An 18,140-nucleotide genomic window follows, 5' to 3' on the forward strand; every position below is an offset into this window, starting at 1 on the left:
CCAGGATGGTCTCAATCTCTTAACCTCGTGATCTGCCTGCCTCGGCCTCCCAAAGTGCTGGGATTACAGGGGTGAGCCACCACACTCGGCCAAGAGACAACTACTGATACCACTTTACTAGATTATCTTTTGTCTTTTCTTTCTTCTTCTTCTCTTTTTTTTTTGAGAGGGAGTCTTGCTCTGCTGCCCAGGCTGGAGTACAGTGGCATGATCTCAGCTCACTGCAACCTCTGCCTCCCAGGTTCAAGTGATTCTCCCACCTTAGCCTCCTGAGTAGCTGGGACTACAGGTACATGCAACCATGCCTGGATAATTTTTCAAGGTTTATGTAGAGATGAAGTTTCACTATATTGCCCAGGCTGGCCTCAAACTCCTGGCCTCAAGCAATCTTCCTGCTTTGGCCTCCCAAAGTGTAGTTTCTTTTAAACCTTACCTGGAGGCACCTGGAAATTTGTGAGAGAACCTTTGAGTTAACACCCCTGATTTCTGAGGGCCAGCCTACACTGATGTTCCCAAAGTCTTTCCCAAAGATGGTATAACCAGGATAGGAGATAAGTTCCCAGCCCCAGAGGGAGCGCCACAGGACATAATACCACCCAAGTGATGGGAGCCAGTTGTTAGCTGACAGTGGCTTTTCCTGTCTTTCCAGTGAAGGTGTCACATTGTCTCTCTCAGATTTCGGAAGGCCCCTCGAAAATGGCTTCCTGCTGGGTATGGTGGTTCATGCCTGTAATCCCAGCACTTTGGGAGGCCAAGGTGGGTGGATCACCTGAGGTTAGGGGTTCGAGACCAGCCTGACCAACATGGAGAAACCCTGTCTCTACTAAAAATACAAAATTAGCCAGGCATGGTGGTACATGCCTGTAGTCCCAGCTACTTGGGAGGCTGAGGCAAGAGAATCACTTGAACCTGGGAGACGGAGGTTGCAGTGAGCCGAGATCGCACCACTGCATTCCAGTCTGGGCAACAAGAGTGAAACTCTGTCTCTAAAAAAACAAAAAGGCTTCCCAGTGGCAGGAGTTCTTGTCAATGGGCAGCTGTCCTCCTCTCTGGAAATCTAAATTCTCTTTAAAAAGTTTATATTTCTATTAGGTTATTGTACATAATTATTTTGCATAATTTTGTAGGGCTACTTAGGAGAAATGAAACAGCTTAAAGAAATGATGCAGGCCAAGCACAGTGGTGGCTTATGCCTGTAATCCCTGCACTTGGGAGGCCGAAGCGGGAGGATCACTTGAGCTCAGGAGTTTGAGACCAGCCTGGGCAACACGGTGAAACCCTGTCTCTACTAAAAATACAAAAATTACCCAGGCATGCTGGTGCAAGCCTGTAGTCCCAGTTACCTTGGTAGGCTGAGGTGAGAGGATCACTTGAGCCTAGGAGGTCGAGGCTGTAGTGAGCCAAGATCACACCACTGCACCCCAGCCTGGGCAGCACAGTGAGACACTATCTCAAAAAATAAAAGAAAAAATAAAAATAAAAAAGAAATGATTACATATATACCACATATTTGTTGAAAAAAAAAAGAGTCCAACTCTGTAAAATATTTGAAGAGATTTATTCTGAGCCAAATATGAGTGACCAATGAATGGCCTGTGGCACAGCCTCAGAAGATCCTAAGAACATGTGCCCAAGGTGGTCAGGCTACAGCTTGATTTTATACATTTTTATACATTTTAGGGAGACATGTAATCAACACACGTAAAATGTACATTGGTTTGGTCTAGAAAGGTGGGACAGCTGGAAGGTGGGGGTGGCATTCTAGGTCATAGGCAGATTCAAAGATTTTTTGATTGGCAATTGGTTGAAAGAGTTCTTTTCTAAAGACCTAGAATGTCTGGGTGAAGATAAGGGGTTGTAGAGATGAAGGTTTTATTATGTAGATGAAGCCTCCAGGTAGCAGGCTTCAGGGAGAATAGATTGTAAATGCTTCTTTTCAGACTTAAAGAGTCTGTCCTATCAGTCTTCAGGTCTCTGTGTTGATGTTGATGTTGGTCAGCTGGGCCTGAATTCCAAAAGGGAAGAGGGAATGAGGAGGCATGTCTGACATGTCCCCTTCCCATCATGGCCTGAACTAGTTTTTCAGGTTAACTTTGGAATGCCGTTGGCCGAGAGGACAGGGTCTATCAGTTGGCTTAGAATACTATTTTTGGTTTACGTATTTATATGCACACACACCTGCATACATTGTTCCTGAGGACAAGTGCAAAGATTATGTGTCTATGACTACACATTATTTATATTGAAAAGGAGATTGAATCAGATTTCATTCTAGAAGACTTGACACCCCACAAGTCCATTATGATCCAAGGGCAGTGATAGAAATGACAAAGCCTCCTTCCAGAATATAGGTTGAGTATCCCTTCTCTGAAATGCTTGGGACCAGATGTGTTTTGAATTTGAGAGTGATTTTTTTTTTAAATATTTACATTATGTAATTACCAGTTGAGCACCCTAATCCAAAAATCTGAAATCCAAAATGCTCCAATCCTTTGAGCATCATGTTGGTGGTCAAAAAGTTTTGGATTTTGGAGCATTTTGAATTTTCCATTTTTCGGATTAGGGATGCTCAACCAGTTCCTAGTAATAGAGGAAAGGCCTTTGCCCCCTGCCATGCCCAAATAAAAACTTTTCTGTTTTGTTTTCATAAAATACCACTGTTTCAACAAAGTAAACATTAGCAGAATAATTTAACAAGAATGGTGGTTGTTTTTCTTCCTAGTAAAAAGTACAACTACACCAGCTATTCTTTAGAGTTTTAGAACAAACAAAGCCTTCACAATTGATCACTTTTTAGAAAATCATTCCAAATATTTGTTTCCCTGATTTGTATGCTCCCTCTTTCTAACAGTAATTTGCAGGGGGTTAAGATTGAGAATGTGTATACATCAAGGTTAATAAAGTAGAAATGAACAGAGCAACAGGGAATGTGGAGAAGCAGATGTGCTAGCCCTGACTAACTAACCACTGTGACTGATTATGAGATGATTTGACTTGGAGACCACGTATACAAAGCAGTTAGCAGAAAATCTGGAACACAGGAGTTGCTAATAAATGGTAGCTAATAGTATTATATTTCACAACCAGTATTACACTTCTCACCCATGTTGTGTCACCAAATGAAGTTGCAGCTACACTCATTCTTTTTTTTTTTAATTTTTGAGATGAAGTCTCACTGTGTTGCCCAGGCTGGTCTCAAACTCTTGGCCTCAAGTGATCCTCCTGCCTCAGCCTCCCAAAGTGCTGGGATTACAGGCTGGAGCCACTGTTTCCAGTACATCCATTCTTAAGGCTTTAAAATAATTCTGGAACAAGACACCATTGGGTGGACCCTCCAGCCCAGTCCAGCATCAAATTCTACCGGCCAGTGTGTGATCCCACTCTTAGTTTTTTGTTTGTTTGTTTGTTTGTTTTTTAATAGATATGAGGTTTTGCTATGTTGCCCTGACTGGTCTCGAAATCCTGGGCTCAAATAATCCTCCCACCTCGGCCTCTCAAAGTGCTGGGATTACAGGTGTGAGTGAGCCATTATGCCCTGCTGCATTCTTCTTTTGACCCAGGAACTTTTGAGCCTTGCGTTTCAGGAAATAAAAAACAATAATTAAACTCACAGTATTCTTTCCCCATAAGTTTAGTTCTTTCTTCTCTGCCTGGAAAATTTGGAAGCAATAAAGTCCCCAATATATTGGTCTGAAAAACATCTCTGTGATTTTTGGTAGCCATGACAAATAAGAAAAAAGAGTAAGGCTATTGTTCTCATCACACATAAAGGAAGCTTTCAGCTAGAAGGTCCTCAGAAAATATTTCCAGTGCAGGTCAGAGAGACTGTAGAATCCAACCAAACAGGATTTTCCTCTTATCACTGCACATCTGGATCTGAGATTACTGCCCTCAATAACCTACTTGTATACCCCTAAGGCCCCAGAGCGGCCCCAGAGCTGCCCCAGAGTCTCCCAGCAATGCCCAAGTGTGGGGTGTGGAGAGAGAATCCTGCTTGCTACAACAGACAGTGGTTTGCATCAATAGAACAATTGCTGACCTTGGAAAAAGCCAGCCAGAGGCCGGGCGCGGGGGCTCACGCCTGTAATCCCAGCACTCACACCTGTAATCCCAGCACACTGGGAGGCCGAGGCAGGTGGATCACCTGAGGTCAGGAGTTCAAAGCCACCCTGGCCAGCATGGTGAAACCCTGTCTCTACTAAAAATCCAAAAAAAAAAATTAGCCAGACGTGGTGGTACACACCTGTAATCCCAGCTACTAGGGAGGTTGAGGCAGGAGAATTGCTTGAACCTGGGAGACGGAGGTTGCAGTAAGCCGAGATAGTGCCATTGCACTCCAGCCTGGGCAACAAGCATGAAACTCTGTCTCAAAAAAACAAAAAAAGAAAGAAAAAGCCAGCAAGATTCCATCTAGGCCTGAAGGCCAAGGCTCTCTTCATATGCCTTCCTATAGCTCTTCCCTTTTGCCTCCCTCCAAATCCTTAGAACCTTCCTTTTTTTTTTTTTTTTTTTTTTTTTTGAGACAGGGTCTCACTCTGTTACCCAGGCTGGAGTACAGTGGTGCGATCATAGCTCCCTGCAGCCTCAGACTCCTAGGCTCAAGCAGTCCTCCCAATTAGCTGAGACAACAGGTATATGCCACTGCGCCTGGCTAATTTTTAAATTTTTGGTAGTGATGGGGTCTTGCTATGTTGCCTAGACTGGTCTTGAACTCCAAGACTCAAGTGATCCAAAGTGCTGAGATTACAGGCATAAGGCACCATGCCCAGTTCCATTTTATTCTTTGATTCACCTAAGGCAATATCAGAAGGTAGTGTGTAAAAGCCTGGCCTTTCCCCAGGTATCCCGGCATAGTACATAGTAAGCAGGCAATAACTGAATTAGAACCAAAAAGCAATTCAGAACAAAAATGGCTCTAATGCTGTGAGTTCGGTCCAGGTTTTTCTCTTTTGTTTTGTTGGTTGGTTGGTTGGTTGGGTTTTTTTTTAGAAACACGGTCAGCCTCTGTTGCCCATGCTGGAGTGCAGTGGTGTGATCATAGCTCACTATAGCCTCTAATTCCTGGGCTCAAGCAATTCACTTACTTCAGCCTCCCAAGTAGCTGGGACTACAGGCACTTGCCACCATGTCTGGCTAATTTTTAAATTTTTGGTAGAGATGGGGCCTTGCTATGTTGCCCAGGTTGGTCTCGAACTCCTGACATCAAGCAATGCTCCCACCTCAGCCTCCCAAAGTTTTGGGATTATTCCATTCACAGAAAGAAAGAGGGGGAAAAAAAAAAGAAGAAGCATTGATATTACAGCCATGAGACGCTGGAAAACTACTTTTTCAAATAAGGGGATGAATTGTCAAAATAAAAATGTCTAGATGATATCTTACAGATTTCCGCATACACGTAACTCGCCCTTTGCCCACATCTGTTGGATGTGCCGTCAGCCTCTATCCAATTCTCTTTCTCGTATCAGAAACTACCATCAAATATTATTATTTGGCAACTCTTCCTTACTGAAAATAAGAGGATTTGGGGTGAGGGGAGGAACAATAGGTGGAGTATGTTCTGTTTTATGAATTGATAAGAAGGAAAGGAAGGAAGGGTGATATGGTTTGGGTTTGTCCCTTCCAGATCTCATGGTGAAATTTGACCTCCAATGTTGGAGAGGCGGCTTAGTGGGAGGTGTTGGATCATGGGGGTGCATCCCTCATGAATGGCTTGGTGCCCTCCTTGTAGTAATGAATGAGCTCTTGCTCACGTGAGATCTGGTTGTTTAAAAGAGTGTGGACTGGCTCATGTTTATAATCCCAGAATTTTGGGAGGCGGAGATGGGAGAATGGCTTGAGCCCAGGAGCTTGAGGCTGCAGTGAGCTATGATTGTGCCACTGCACTCCAGCAGGATCAACAGAGCATGGCCCTGTCTAAAAAAGAAAAAAAAAAAATTGTGTCACCTCCCCCTCTCTTTCTCGCTCCCACTCTTGCCATGTGACACTGCCTTCTCCTCATTGTCCGCCATGATTGTAAGCTCCCTGGTGTCTCACCAGAAGCCAAGCAGATGTTGGTGCCGTACTTGTACAGCCTGCAGAACCATAAGCCAACATGCACCTCTTTTCTTTATAAGTCACCCAGCCTCAGGTATTCCTTTATGGCAACATAAACGGACTAACACAGAGGGAATGTGGACATGGTCAATTTCCATCAGTAATCAAATAGAAAATACTAATTTTTTAAAAGAAAATTTGAGGGTTAAATGTTTTTTATTTTATTTTATTTTATTTATTTTTTTGAGAGGAGTTCCACTCTTGTCGCCCAGGCCAGAGTGCAATGGCACGATCTCAGCTCACTGCAACCTCCACCTCCCAGGTTCAAGCGATTCTCCTGCCTCAGCCTCCCGAGTAGCTGGGATTACAGGCACCTGCCACAATGCTCAGCTAATTTTTGTATTTTTAGTAGAGATGGGGTTTTACCATGTTAGCCATGCTGGTCTTGAACTTCTGACCTCAAGTGATCTGCCTGCTTTGGCCTCCCAAAGTGCTGGGATTACAGGCTTGAGCTTCTTTTTATTAAAAAAAAAAAAAAAAAAAAATCTGCATTTGGTCTCAATCCACCAAATGAATGTAATTTTCTTGGGATTTATCTAAGGCTAATCACTACCCTATCTTGATTCATTCATGGTTAAGAACTTCCAAAATCTGCCCTGTGTCCTTTGGAATTTTTATTTTACCAAAGAAATAAGCATTAATACTAACATATGTATAGTTACATGATTATTATGAAAAGTAGAAAAATGAGAAAATGACTTGTGCAGCTGTTAATATGATTGTTAAGTTCTCCAGTCTCACCCCATCACATTCCCACGTTAAAAATCTTCAGAGGTGACTATCATACTTGATCCATGCATTAAGAAGTCTATTTGTTTGTACACAGGTCAGAATTGTAATAGACATGATTCTGCAAATAATCTGAACAGAGGTACAGAACTCTTTATGGCCCTATGACGCATTGTTGCTTATTTCTTGGGTTAAGTAAAATTTCCAACAGACACATGGTAGTTTTTTGAGGTACTTAACCTTGAAGGAGGCAGGATAGCAACTGGCTCACACACACATGCGGCTCTTCTGATCGTGAGAAGAGGGCTTTTTTTTGCCTAGCTGCTGCATGTCATGACCTTCATCAATCAGCCTGATACCAGATCCTTCAGCCAAGGAACAGCAGATCCTTAAGAAGCTTTTTTTCTTGTTTTTCTCCTGGAATGTTCCTACCAAAAGATCAAAGCCATGCTCAGAAAAATGTCTGCCTAGTATCTACACAGATTTTTTTTTTCTTTTTTTGAGGCAGAGTCTTGCTTTGTTGCCCAGGTCAGAGTGCAGTGGTGTGATCTCAGCTTCCTGAAGTCTTGAAATCCCAGCCTGGGCTCAAGCAAAATCCCCTCCTGCCTCGACCTCCCTAGTAGCTTGGACTACAGGCATGCACTGCCACATCTGGCTAATTTTAGTATTTTTTGTAGAGATGGAGTTTTGCCATGTTGCCCAGGCTGGTCTCCAGCTCCTGGGCTCAAGTGATCCACCTGCTTTGGCCTCCAAAATTGTGGGGATTATAGGTGTTACACCATGCCTGGCTTTTTTTTTTTTTTTTTTTTTGAGACAGGGCATTGCTCTGTCACCCAGGCTGGAGTGCCATGATGCCATCATAGCTCACTACAGCCTCAAACTCCTAGGCTCAAGCAATCTTCTCACTTCAGCCTCCTGAGTAGCTAGGACCACAGGCGTGCACCACCATACCTTGCTAATTTTTAAATTTTTGTAGAGATGGGGTCTCACTATGTTGCCCAAGCTGGTCACAAACTCTTGGCCTCAAGGAATCCTCCTGCCCCGGCCTCCCAAAGTGCTGGAATTACAGGGATAAGTCACTGCACCAAGCCAACAATTGCTATTTATTAATATTATTGTTATACAGATCCTCAGTAAATTTCAAATGAGAGCAGAGTTTCTAAATTACAGCAGAGCACTATTAAAATATTGGAGAGTTTGGGATTTGAGGAGGTATAATGGAAGAAATCTCGTTTGTTAAGTGGAGACAGAAACCCAATTCTTTTTTTTTTTTTTTTTTTTTTTTTTGAGATAGTGTCTTGCTCTGTCACCCATGCTGGACTGCAGTGACATAATCACTACTCACTGCAGCCTCAACCTCCTGGGGTCAAGTAATCCTCCCGCCTCAGCCTCCCGAGTAATTGGGACCACAGGCACATGCCACCATGCCTGGCTAATTTTTAAATTATTTTCTTTAGAGACAGAGTTTCACTATGTTGCCCAGGCTGGTCATGAACTCCTGGGCTCAAGCAATTCTCCTGCCTCAGCCTCCCAAGTGCTGAGATTACAGGCATGAGTTGCTGCACCCAACTGCAGCTATTTTAAAATCCCAGCTTGCTCCTTGGTGAGCTAGGTCTGTCAACCTGGAAGTCAGCCTCATTCTCTGCTGCCTCCCTCTGCATTCCACGCCCACCCCTGCCTTTCTTTCTATAGATGATTTATACTAGGATCTCCTAATGGCTCCCTTTACTTCAGTTAGTTTGAGTGGGGTTTCAGTCAGACACTCGAGAACAAAGACCACTGACTAATGCAGGCAGGGGGAGCTGAGCAGTTAGGGACAGGGCACAGAAGCCAAAAGACCACAGAGAGGCAGAGACCAAACCGCGTCCCCAGCACCCACTCAGGGTCTGGCACACAGTAGGCCCTCAAAGAGGATTTGGCGAATCAATGGCAGAGAGGCAGCCAATGAGAACACCTGCTCCTCAGTGCACAGAAAAGTGGCCCTGCTGCCGGGGCCGCTCTGCACCCCGAGCTCACCCCCGGACCTGAGCTTTATCCCACACAGAGTGGTCCTCGCTGTGTGTCTGCCCCAGGTTGCCATGAGGCTGGGAGGGCCGTGCCGGGATGAACTGTTTACAATTAACTTGGCCATCACCCTCCGCACACTTTAGATGGTCCCCGTGAGTCTCTTGCAACCAAGTGCCTCATTTGCTTTATGTCCCAAGAACTGCACCATAAGGTTGACGGGGAGGACTGGGGAGGTGTTGGTCAAAGGACACAAAATATCAGACAGGAGGAATAGTTCAAGAGATGCATTGGACATTGTATTAGTTCACTTTCACACTGCTATAAAGAACTGCCTGAGACTGGGTAATTTATAAAGGAAAGAGGTTTAATTGACTCACAGTTCCACATGACTGGGGAGACCTCAGGAAACTTAACAATCACGGCAGAAGGCGAAGCGGGGACAAGGACCTTCTTCACAAGGTGGCAGGAGTGGGGCGGGGGTGGGATACATGGAGAGAACTGACTTTTTTTTTTTTTTTTTTTGAGACGGAGTTTTGCTCTTGTTGCCCATGCTGGAGTGCAATGGTGTGATCTTGGCTAACCACAACCTCTGCCTCCTGGATTCAAGTGATGCTCCTGCCTCAGCCTCACTAGTAGCTGGGATTACAGGCATGTGCCAACATGCCCGACTAATTTTGTATTTTTAGTGGTGACAGGGTTTCTCCGTGTTGGTCAGGCTGGTCTCAAACTCCTGACCTCAGGTGATCCGCCTGTCTCAGCCTCCCAAAGTGCTGGGATTACAGGCATGAGCCACCGTGCCCGGCCATAAGAGAACCACTTTTAAACCATCAGATGTCGTCGTGAGAACTCAGTATCACAAGAATAGCAAGGGGGAAATCCACCCCCGTGATCCAATCGCCTCCCACCAGGCCCCTCCCCTGACACATGGGGATTACAATTCGAGGTGAGGTTTGGGTGGGGACAGAGAGTCAAACTGTATCAGACATCATGGTGACTACAGTTAATAACAATGTATTATATTCTTGAAAATTGCCAAGAGTACATTTTATGTGTTCTCACCACCAAAAAATAAGTATATGAGGTAATGCACGTGTGAAATAGCTTGAAGCCAGGCAGAGGCTCACTTGTAATCCCAACACTTTGGGAAGCCAAAGCTAGCAGATCACTTGAATCCAGGAATTCAAGACCAGCCTGGGTAACATAGTAAGAACCTGTCTCTAAAAGTAATCTTTAAAATTAGCCAGGTGTGATGATGTGTACCTGTGCTCCCAGCTACTTAGGAGGCTGAGTCAGGAGGATCACCTGAGCCCAGGAGATCAAGGCTGCAGTCAGCCATGACTCCACCATCACACTCCAGCCTGGATGACAGAGTGAGACCCTGTCTCAAGAAAAAGAAAGAAAGAAAGAAATTTTACACCATGAATATATACAATATTTACCTATCAAGTAAAAACAGAAGAGAAGGATGAGCATTTGAGTTGTACAAATGAGATTAAGGCTCAGAGAGATCAGGCAGCCTTCCCAGGGTGCAGTGCTAGCAGGTAGCCGTATCGTGGTGTCCACCAAAACTTTGCCCAAGTGCCACACTGCTGCCTGAATTCCCTCCACTCAGAATTTTGTTTCCTTTCTAGGTATCTCCTCAGCCCATCCTTTCCTTTCCTCCTGCCCTTCTTAGTCTTCAGGAATAACTTAGGGCCATGAAGCACTGTAGAGAGAAGAGGCCTGTCTCAGAGGGAGGAGCAGGGATGGGGACACAGCAATCAGTGGCATCGTCTGGCTTCCTGAGGCTCTGGTGCTTGCACTGCCAGATCTCGCCAATTCCTGTAGCCCCATCTCCGTTGGTTATCCAGATGCTTCCTCTAGGGCCCCCAGGTTATCCAGATGCTGCCTCCGAGCTGCAATCAGGGTGATGCCACACCCCTGGCCCTAGTTTCACTCAGATCATTGCCAGCTTCTGTTGTCAGCTGTGCTCACTCAGCACTTGGCCTCTTGGTCCACTGCGAGTGTCTGTGACGTCATCCCAGCCTACACTACAGCTTAGGTGTGGACCCCAAAGACTCCGAGTTACAATCAGGAATCCCACTCTGGTGTCTTCACCGTCCTCTCCCCTCTGCGCTCCATCTCATCCTGGAGGCTGCTCTGCCGGTCTGAAGCTTTCCCCGATTCCTTCCACCTGGGTGCTTGTCCCCGTCTTCCATGTCTCAACCCAAACCCCACTTCTCCAGAAAGCCCTTCCTGATGACTCCAGCCATTGCCACTTCCCCCGCCTCAGCCCCTCGACAGGCACCATCTTCATCATGCATGGGGGCACCTGACTTTGAATTTTTTTATAATTACATCTTCTCTTATTCTCTAATGGTTTAATATTTTCCTTCACTGTATTTCTTTAAAGATCAAGGGCTACACCACAGTGTGATTACATAACCTTGCACAGAAGTTTTATGTCTAGCACAGAACTTAAGCCCATAGGAAGTGCTCAACAATGAATCCTCATAAAGTTAGTAAATCAAAAATTGACTGGATGCACATGTGATGGTACATCTAGACACACCAGATCTGCAGAAGGATAGCTACGTCTATTATTCAGAGAAAAGCTTTTTAAATTTTTTTCTTTGATATGGAGTCTTGCTGTTACCAGGCTGGAGTGCAGTGGCATGATCTCAGCTCACTGCAACCTCTGCCTCCCGGGTTCAAACAATTCTCCTGCCTCAGCCTCCTGAGTAGCTGGGACTACAGGTGCATGCCACGATGCCCAGCTAATTTTTGTATTTTTAGTAGGACAGGTTTTCACCACATTGGCCAGGGTGGTCTCGATCTCTTGACCTCGTGATCCACCCTCCTCGACTTCCCAAAGTGCTGGGATTACAGGCATGAGCCACCACGCCCAGCCTTTTTTTTTTTTTTTTTTTTTAAGATAGGGTCTTGCTCTGTTACCCAGGCTGGAGAGCAGTGGTGCTGTCTTGGCTCACTGCAGCTTCGACCTCCCAGGCTCAAGTGATCCTCCTGCTTCAGCCTCCCACGTAGCTGGGACTACAGGAACGTGCCAGGACACCTGGCTAATTTTTGTTTATTTTTTATAGAAATTAGGTCTTGCAATGTTGCCCAGGCTGGTCTCAAACTCCTTGGCTCAAGCAATCCTCCCACTTCAGCCTCCCAAAGTGCTGAGATTAAGCAGGAGCCACCGTAGCTGGCCGAAAAAGCATTTTTTATTTGAGTGCCTTCTGTTTTCTAGTAACTGAGCTGCACTGAAGGAGAAAGGCATACAGGATGAGAATAAGCTACAGCTTCTGCTCTATAAGGTTTATAGTCTACCGGGGGAGCAGAACTATAAATTAATGATTGTAGTGCAGTGTGATAAATGCAATAATTAAAATAGCTGTGACATTCCATAGTGGGGGCAGAAGTCAGAGCTGCTATGATTGCTCATAGAGCAGACTTCACAGAACACTTGATTTGGGTCTTGAAGGATATGTAGAAGTTTGCCAACTGTAATTAAAAGGCAGAGCATGGTGGCTCACGCCTGTAATCCCAGCACTTTGGGAGGCTGACGCGGGAAGATTGCTTAAGCCCAGGATTTTGAGACCAGCCTGGGCAACATAGTGGACCCCATCTCTATTATTTAAAAATTTAATTTTTAAAAAAATTTAAAAATAAATTAAAGAAAAAAAAGGTTGTTTAGGCTAGTCATGGTGGCTCATGCCTGTAATCCCAGCACATTGGGAGGCTGAGGCAGGCGGATCACCTGAGGTCAGGAGTTTGAGACCAACCTGGCCAACATGGCGAAACCCCACCTCTACTAAAATACAAAAATTAGCCAGGCATGGCAGTGCATGCCTCTAATCCCAGCTACTAGGGAGGCTGAGGCAGGAGAATCGCTTGAACCTGGGAGGTGGAAATTGCGGTGAGCCAAGATCAAGCCACTGCACTCCAGCCTGGGCAACAGAGCAAGACTCAATCTAAAAAAAAAAAAAAAGTTGTTTACTCTGGAAGTTATCATCATTTACCCCATCTATGGATGCCAGCCCATCTGCCCAGTCATTTTCATGCTGGACCAAGATCTAGGAGACACCTTGGGCAAGGCTCCCCTAATTCTAGTAGAATATCCTTGTAGGACCAGTTCCCTGGGGTTTGCGTGTGACCTACAATCTTAGTTTCAATGTAACATCATCCAAAGTAATTAAAAATACTTTACCCAGAGATTGACATTAAATTCCCTTCTCTGTACCCAATTAAAAAAAATAAGAGCCTTATTAGATCTAAAATAAGCCCTGATTAGAAACAGCCTGTTTGAAAATCAGTAAACTCTTCTTAATCCCTCCAGTGGAAAAAGAGAGAGGCTCCTCTGTGTCTTCCCTAAAAAGTCAGTATTTATACAAAGCCTCAGGTTGCTGGATTCGGAGACACAGAGCTGGCCCGTCCCTCCCCGAAGCCGCCTGCACCCTCTGAGTTCTGCCTGACTTATTTGGCTATAACTAATCTCTGCTCTAGGCTTGCTTACATTTTTGGGTTACCCTTTCGCCTGGAATGCATCTCAATGTTCTCATTAGAGATGTCTTCCCAGCCCCGGCCCTCACTCTCCTTTTGTTGCTGTTACTTTCTGTCCTGCCATAAGTAATCTTGATTGCTCCCAGCATACAGCCAAGTCCTGGTGTGTTCCCCATCACTCTGACACTTTCTGCTCCCACGCAGGCCAGGCTGAGGCCCCGGGATGCTTCCCTCCCTCCCTCCTCTGTCTCTACAGCCAGGCAGCTTGAGTATTTACAGTAGGATTTTTAAAATAAATTTTTAAAATTATAAAATATATTGCATGCTTTTTATAGAAAACTGTAAAGGAAAATATTTAGAAAACCCTTATAATCCACCACCTAGAGTCAAACAGTTTTTTGGCATAATCCTATTTAAGAATATGTTTTGCTGGGCACAGTGGCTCATGCCTGTAATCCCAGCACTTTGGGAGGCTGAGGTAGGAGAATCACTTGAGCCCAGGAGTTCAAGACCAGCCTGGGCAACATGGTAAGACCCTGTCTCTACAAAAAGACAAGACAAAACAAAACAAAAAAACAAAAAGAAATGTATATTTCATTGTACATTTCATTACAAATGTAATATATCCTTTTCATTGTATATTTCATTGTATGTTTCATTACAAAACTTATATATTCAATTGTGAATGCTGGCTTTGTTTAATATTTCATCGTATGTTTCATTACAAAAGTAATGTATCCTTGGACATGACTTTATGTGAATGGCACTTAACTTGTGTGGTCTTTCTCCTCCAAATTCATAACCCAAGTCTAATTATGAGAAAAACAGCAGACAAATCCAAATTGAGGGACATTCTACAAAATACCTGACCAGTACTCCTCAAAACTGTCAAGGTCATCAAAAACAAGGAAAGTCTGAGAAAATGCCACAGTTACAAAGGGACATGACCACTAAACATAATGTGGTATCCTGGATGAGATTCTGGAACAGAGAAAGGACATTAGAAAAACACTTGAGAAACCCCATTTAAGTTTGGACATTAGTTAATCATAATGTATCAGTGTTGGTTCATTACTTGTGACAAATATAAAATGTTAACAATTGATGAAACTGGATGCCATATGGGAACTCTATTATCTTTGTAACTCTTCTGTAAATCTAAAGCTATTCTTAAATACAAAGCTTATTTTTAAAAAGTACTATGGCTGGGTGTGGTGGCTCATACCTGTAATCCCAGCACTTTGGGAGGCTGAGGTGGGAGGACTGCTTGAGGACAGGAGTTTGAGATTAGTCTGGGCAACATAGCAAGATCCTGTCTCTACAAAAAACAACAACATTAGCCAGGCATGGTGGCTGGTGCCTGTATTCCCCACTACTTGGCAGGCTGAGGTGGGAGGATGGCTTAAGCCCAGGAGGTGGAGGTTGCAGTGAACCATGATCACACCACTGCACTTCTGCCTGGGTGACAGAACAAGACCTTCTCTCTCTTAAAAAAAAAAAAAATAATAATAATAATAATAATAATAATAAAGAAAAATTAAAAAGTACTACATTATTATTTGGCGCAAAATTCAAATAATACAAAAGCATATAAAATAAAAGGCAACAGTGCTCTGCTTCTATCTCCTCATGTCTAAATTGGCACCAGACTTATTTTCTGGGATATGCATAGTTAAGCTCATGTTGCAAAGACAAATTTGAATGCTGGCTTTTTTTGTTGTTGTTTAATATTACAGCATAAGCATTTTCCCATGTACTTAAGAACCCTTCTTGAAGACAATTGTATAGGTTGCGTAATAATCATTGCACTATTTTCTGGTCTAAATTAGCTGTGATCCAGCCCTTATGTTTCCATGAGGTTTGCTTTCATTATCCATGTCTTAGAGGGTTTCCCCCTGCAAAGAACTGCTCCTCTGTTTTCTCCAAGGCAACAGGGAAGTCAGCAAAATCTTCATCCATGTTCTCCTGGGCCTCTATAAAACTTTAGTCAAATGTATTTCAGTAGAGTTCAAGTGTAAAGTCTTTCTTTTTTTGACTTTTTCCCTTGTCTTTATTGCTCACAATAAAGGGACTTATCTATTAGGGATACCCAGGTGCTGTCATTGCTGATGGCTAAAAAGCATAATGTTTGAATGTTGATGTACTGGATAGAATAGTGCCCCCAACAACCCCACCTCAAAGCCATATTCATCCAGAACCTCAGAATGCAATGTTATTTCAAATTAGGGCCTTTGCATATGTAACTTGGTAAAATGAAGCCACACTAGATTAGGGTGGGCCCTAAATTCAGTGACTGGTGTCCTTATAAGAAGGCCATGTGAAGACAGAGACATACACACAAATGGAGATGGAGAAGATGGAGACAGAGATTGGAGTGATGCATTTGTTTACAAGCCAAGGAAAGCCAAGGATGGTGGCCACTGCCAGAAGCCAGAAGAGAGGCATGGAACAGATTCTCCCTTAGAGCCCTGATATGATTTGGCTGTGTCCCCACCCAAATCTCACCTTGAGTTATAATAATCCCCATGTGTCAAGGGCAGGGCCAGGTGGAGATAATTGAATCATGGGGGCAGTTTCCCCCATATTCTTCTCCTGATAGTAAATAAGTCTCATGAAATCTGATGGTTTTATAAAGGGGGGTTCCCCTGCACACACTCTCTTTTCTGCCACCATGTAAGATGTGACTTTGCTCCTCATTCACCTTCCTCCATGATTGTGAGGTCTCCCCAGCCATGTAGAACTGTGAGTCCATTAAACCTCTTTCCTTTATAGATTACTCAATCTCAGGTATGTCTTTATTAGCAGTGTGAGAACAGAAAAATACAGGCCCCTAAGAAGGAACCAACCCTGCTGACACCTTGACTTTCAACTTCTAGATTCCAGAATTGCAAGAGAATAAATTTCTATTGTTTTAAGCCACTTTCTTTGTGATTTTATTTTTGTTTGTTTGAAACAGGGTCTCAGCTAGGCGCATTGGCTCATGCCTGTAATCCCAGCACTTTGGAAGGCTGAGGTGGGCAGATCACCTGAGGTCAGGAGCTTGACACCAGCCTGACCAACAAGGAGAAACCCCCGTCTCTACTAAAAATACAAAATTAGCGGGGTGTGGTGGTGCATGCCTGTAATCCCAGCTACTCTGGAGGCTGAGGCAGGAAAATCACTTGAACCTGGGAGGAGGAGGTTGCAGTGAGCCGAGATTGCGCCATTGCACTCCAGCCTGGACAACAAGAGCGAAACTCTGTCTCCAAAAGAAAAAAAAAAGAAACGAGGTCTTACTCTGTCACCCAGGCTGGAATGCAATGGTGCAATTATAGCTCACTGCACCCTCCTGGACTCAAGGGATCCTCCCATCTCTCAGTCTTCCGAGTAGCTGGAACTACAGTAGGTGCTACCATGCCCAACTCTTCGTAAAATTTGTTGTAGAGATGGGATCTAGCTATATTGTCCAGGCTGGTCTCAAACTCCTGGCCTCAAGCGATCCTCCCACCTCTGCCTCCCAAACTACTAGGATTATAGTGGTGAGCCACCACACCCAGCCCCTTTGTGATATTTCATTTTGGCAACGCTTGCAAACTAAATACAATGGGCTGTGGCCTCAGAGGGACCTGGGTCTGAGCACAGCTCTGGCACTTCTATGGAATACAGGGCCGTGGTTCTGGCTGCCCGGGTCAGCAGACATCTGAGGGGATTCACAGAGCCCACGTGCAAAGCCGTGAGCAAAGGGCAAGCGGTGTGCAGGTGTATGGGATCACATCCTTCTCCTTGATCTCTCCACCTGCTGGCCATTCCTTTCTGGTCAGACAGAGAAAGGACCACAAAGATCCACTTCCCCCACTTTTAACTGTATCCATATTCTTTCTAGGAGATTTAAGTTGTTGTTTGCCAGAATATGCCTTTAATACAAAAAGCCTCCAGGTTGAAAATATGTTGGCTTTAAAGCTTTGGCTATGACAAAGCAAATTACTTCAGAGCTTCATTTAGTCCTAAATTATTTATAGCGGATTTGCTTTGGGAATACACGTGTGCGCACATACATGCACACAGCCTTAACAGCGATTGCTATATTTTCCAACTAATGGAAATGCTAAAATGAGCGTGTATTACCTTCATAATAAAAACATTTTTAGGCTGGGTGCAGTGGCTCATGCCTGTAATGCCAACACTTTGGGAGGCTAAGACAGGAGAATCACTTGGGACCAGGGGTTCAAGACCAACCTGGGCAAAGTAGCAAGACCCTGTCTCTACAAAAACTTTAAAAATTAGCTGGGTGTGGTGGCAGGGACCTGTAGTCCTTGCTACTCAGGAGGCTGAGGCAGGAGAATTGCTTCAGCCCAGGAGTTCAAGGCCACAGTGATCTGTGGTTGTGCCACTGCACTCTAGCCTGGGTGACAGAGTGAAACTCTTTTTGTTAAAAAAAAAAAAAAAAAGAAAAGAAAGAAAAAATTGTACTTTCTTTTATAGGAGGATGCCGTATCTGCCACAAAAACTGATTATGGATGGAGAGATTCTCCGTAGATGAGAGGCTCAGGTTGGGGAGGAAAATGTAAGTGGGATGTTGGCAATAACTTTTAATGTGTGAGACCTGGGAACTTCTCAGCTCCAAGAAGTAATTGTCTTTAAGGTGCTATGGGGTACCATGAGGTCCTGAGGCAAATGTGTAGAGAGGGGTGGTGTGGGGGTGGTGCAAGACAGCAGAGTCTTGAAAGAGTTTAGTGACTCAGTATGACAATGGGGCCAGAGTGGCAAAGGTAAATACTTCTCAGTCTTTTCTTGGGCTGCTGTGAATGAGAACCAGGAGGGAAGGTGAAGTCTGTGGGCAGAGGGGA

General features: G+C 44.4%; 1 pseudogene; it reads left to right on the top strand.

Moving 5' to 3' along the window:
• Nucleotides 1-18,140, top strand: part of LOC100979692 (heat shock cognate 71 kDa protein-like) — a 63,867-nt pseudogene that overhangs the window by 18,410 nt on the left and 27,317 nt on the right.

The sequence above is a fragment of the Pan paniscus genome, chromosome 7 (genome assembly GCF_029289425.2).
Source record: "Pan paniscus chromosome 7, NHGRI_mPanPan1-v2.0_pri, whole genome shotgun sequence".
Lineage (NCBI taxonomy): Eukaryota > Metazoa > Chordata > Mammalia > Primates > Hominidae > Pan > Pan paniscus.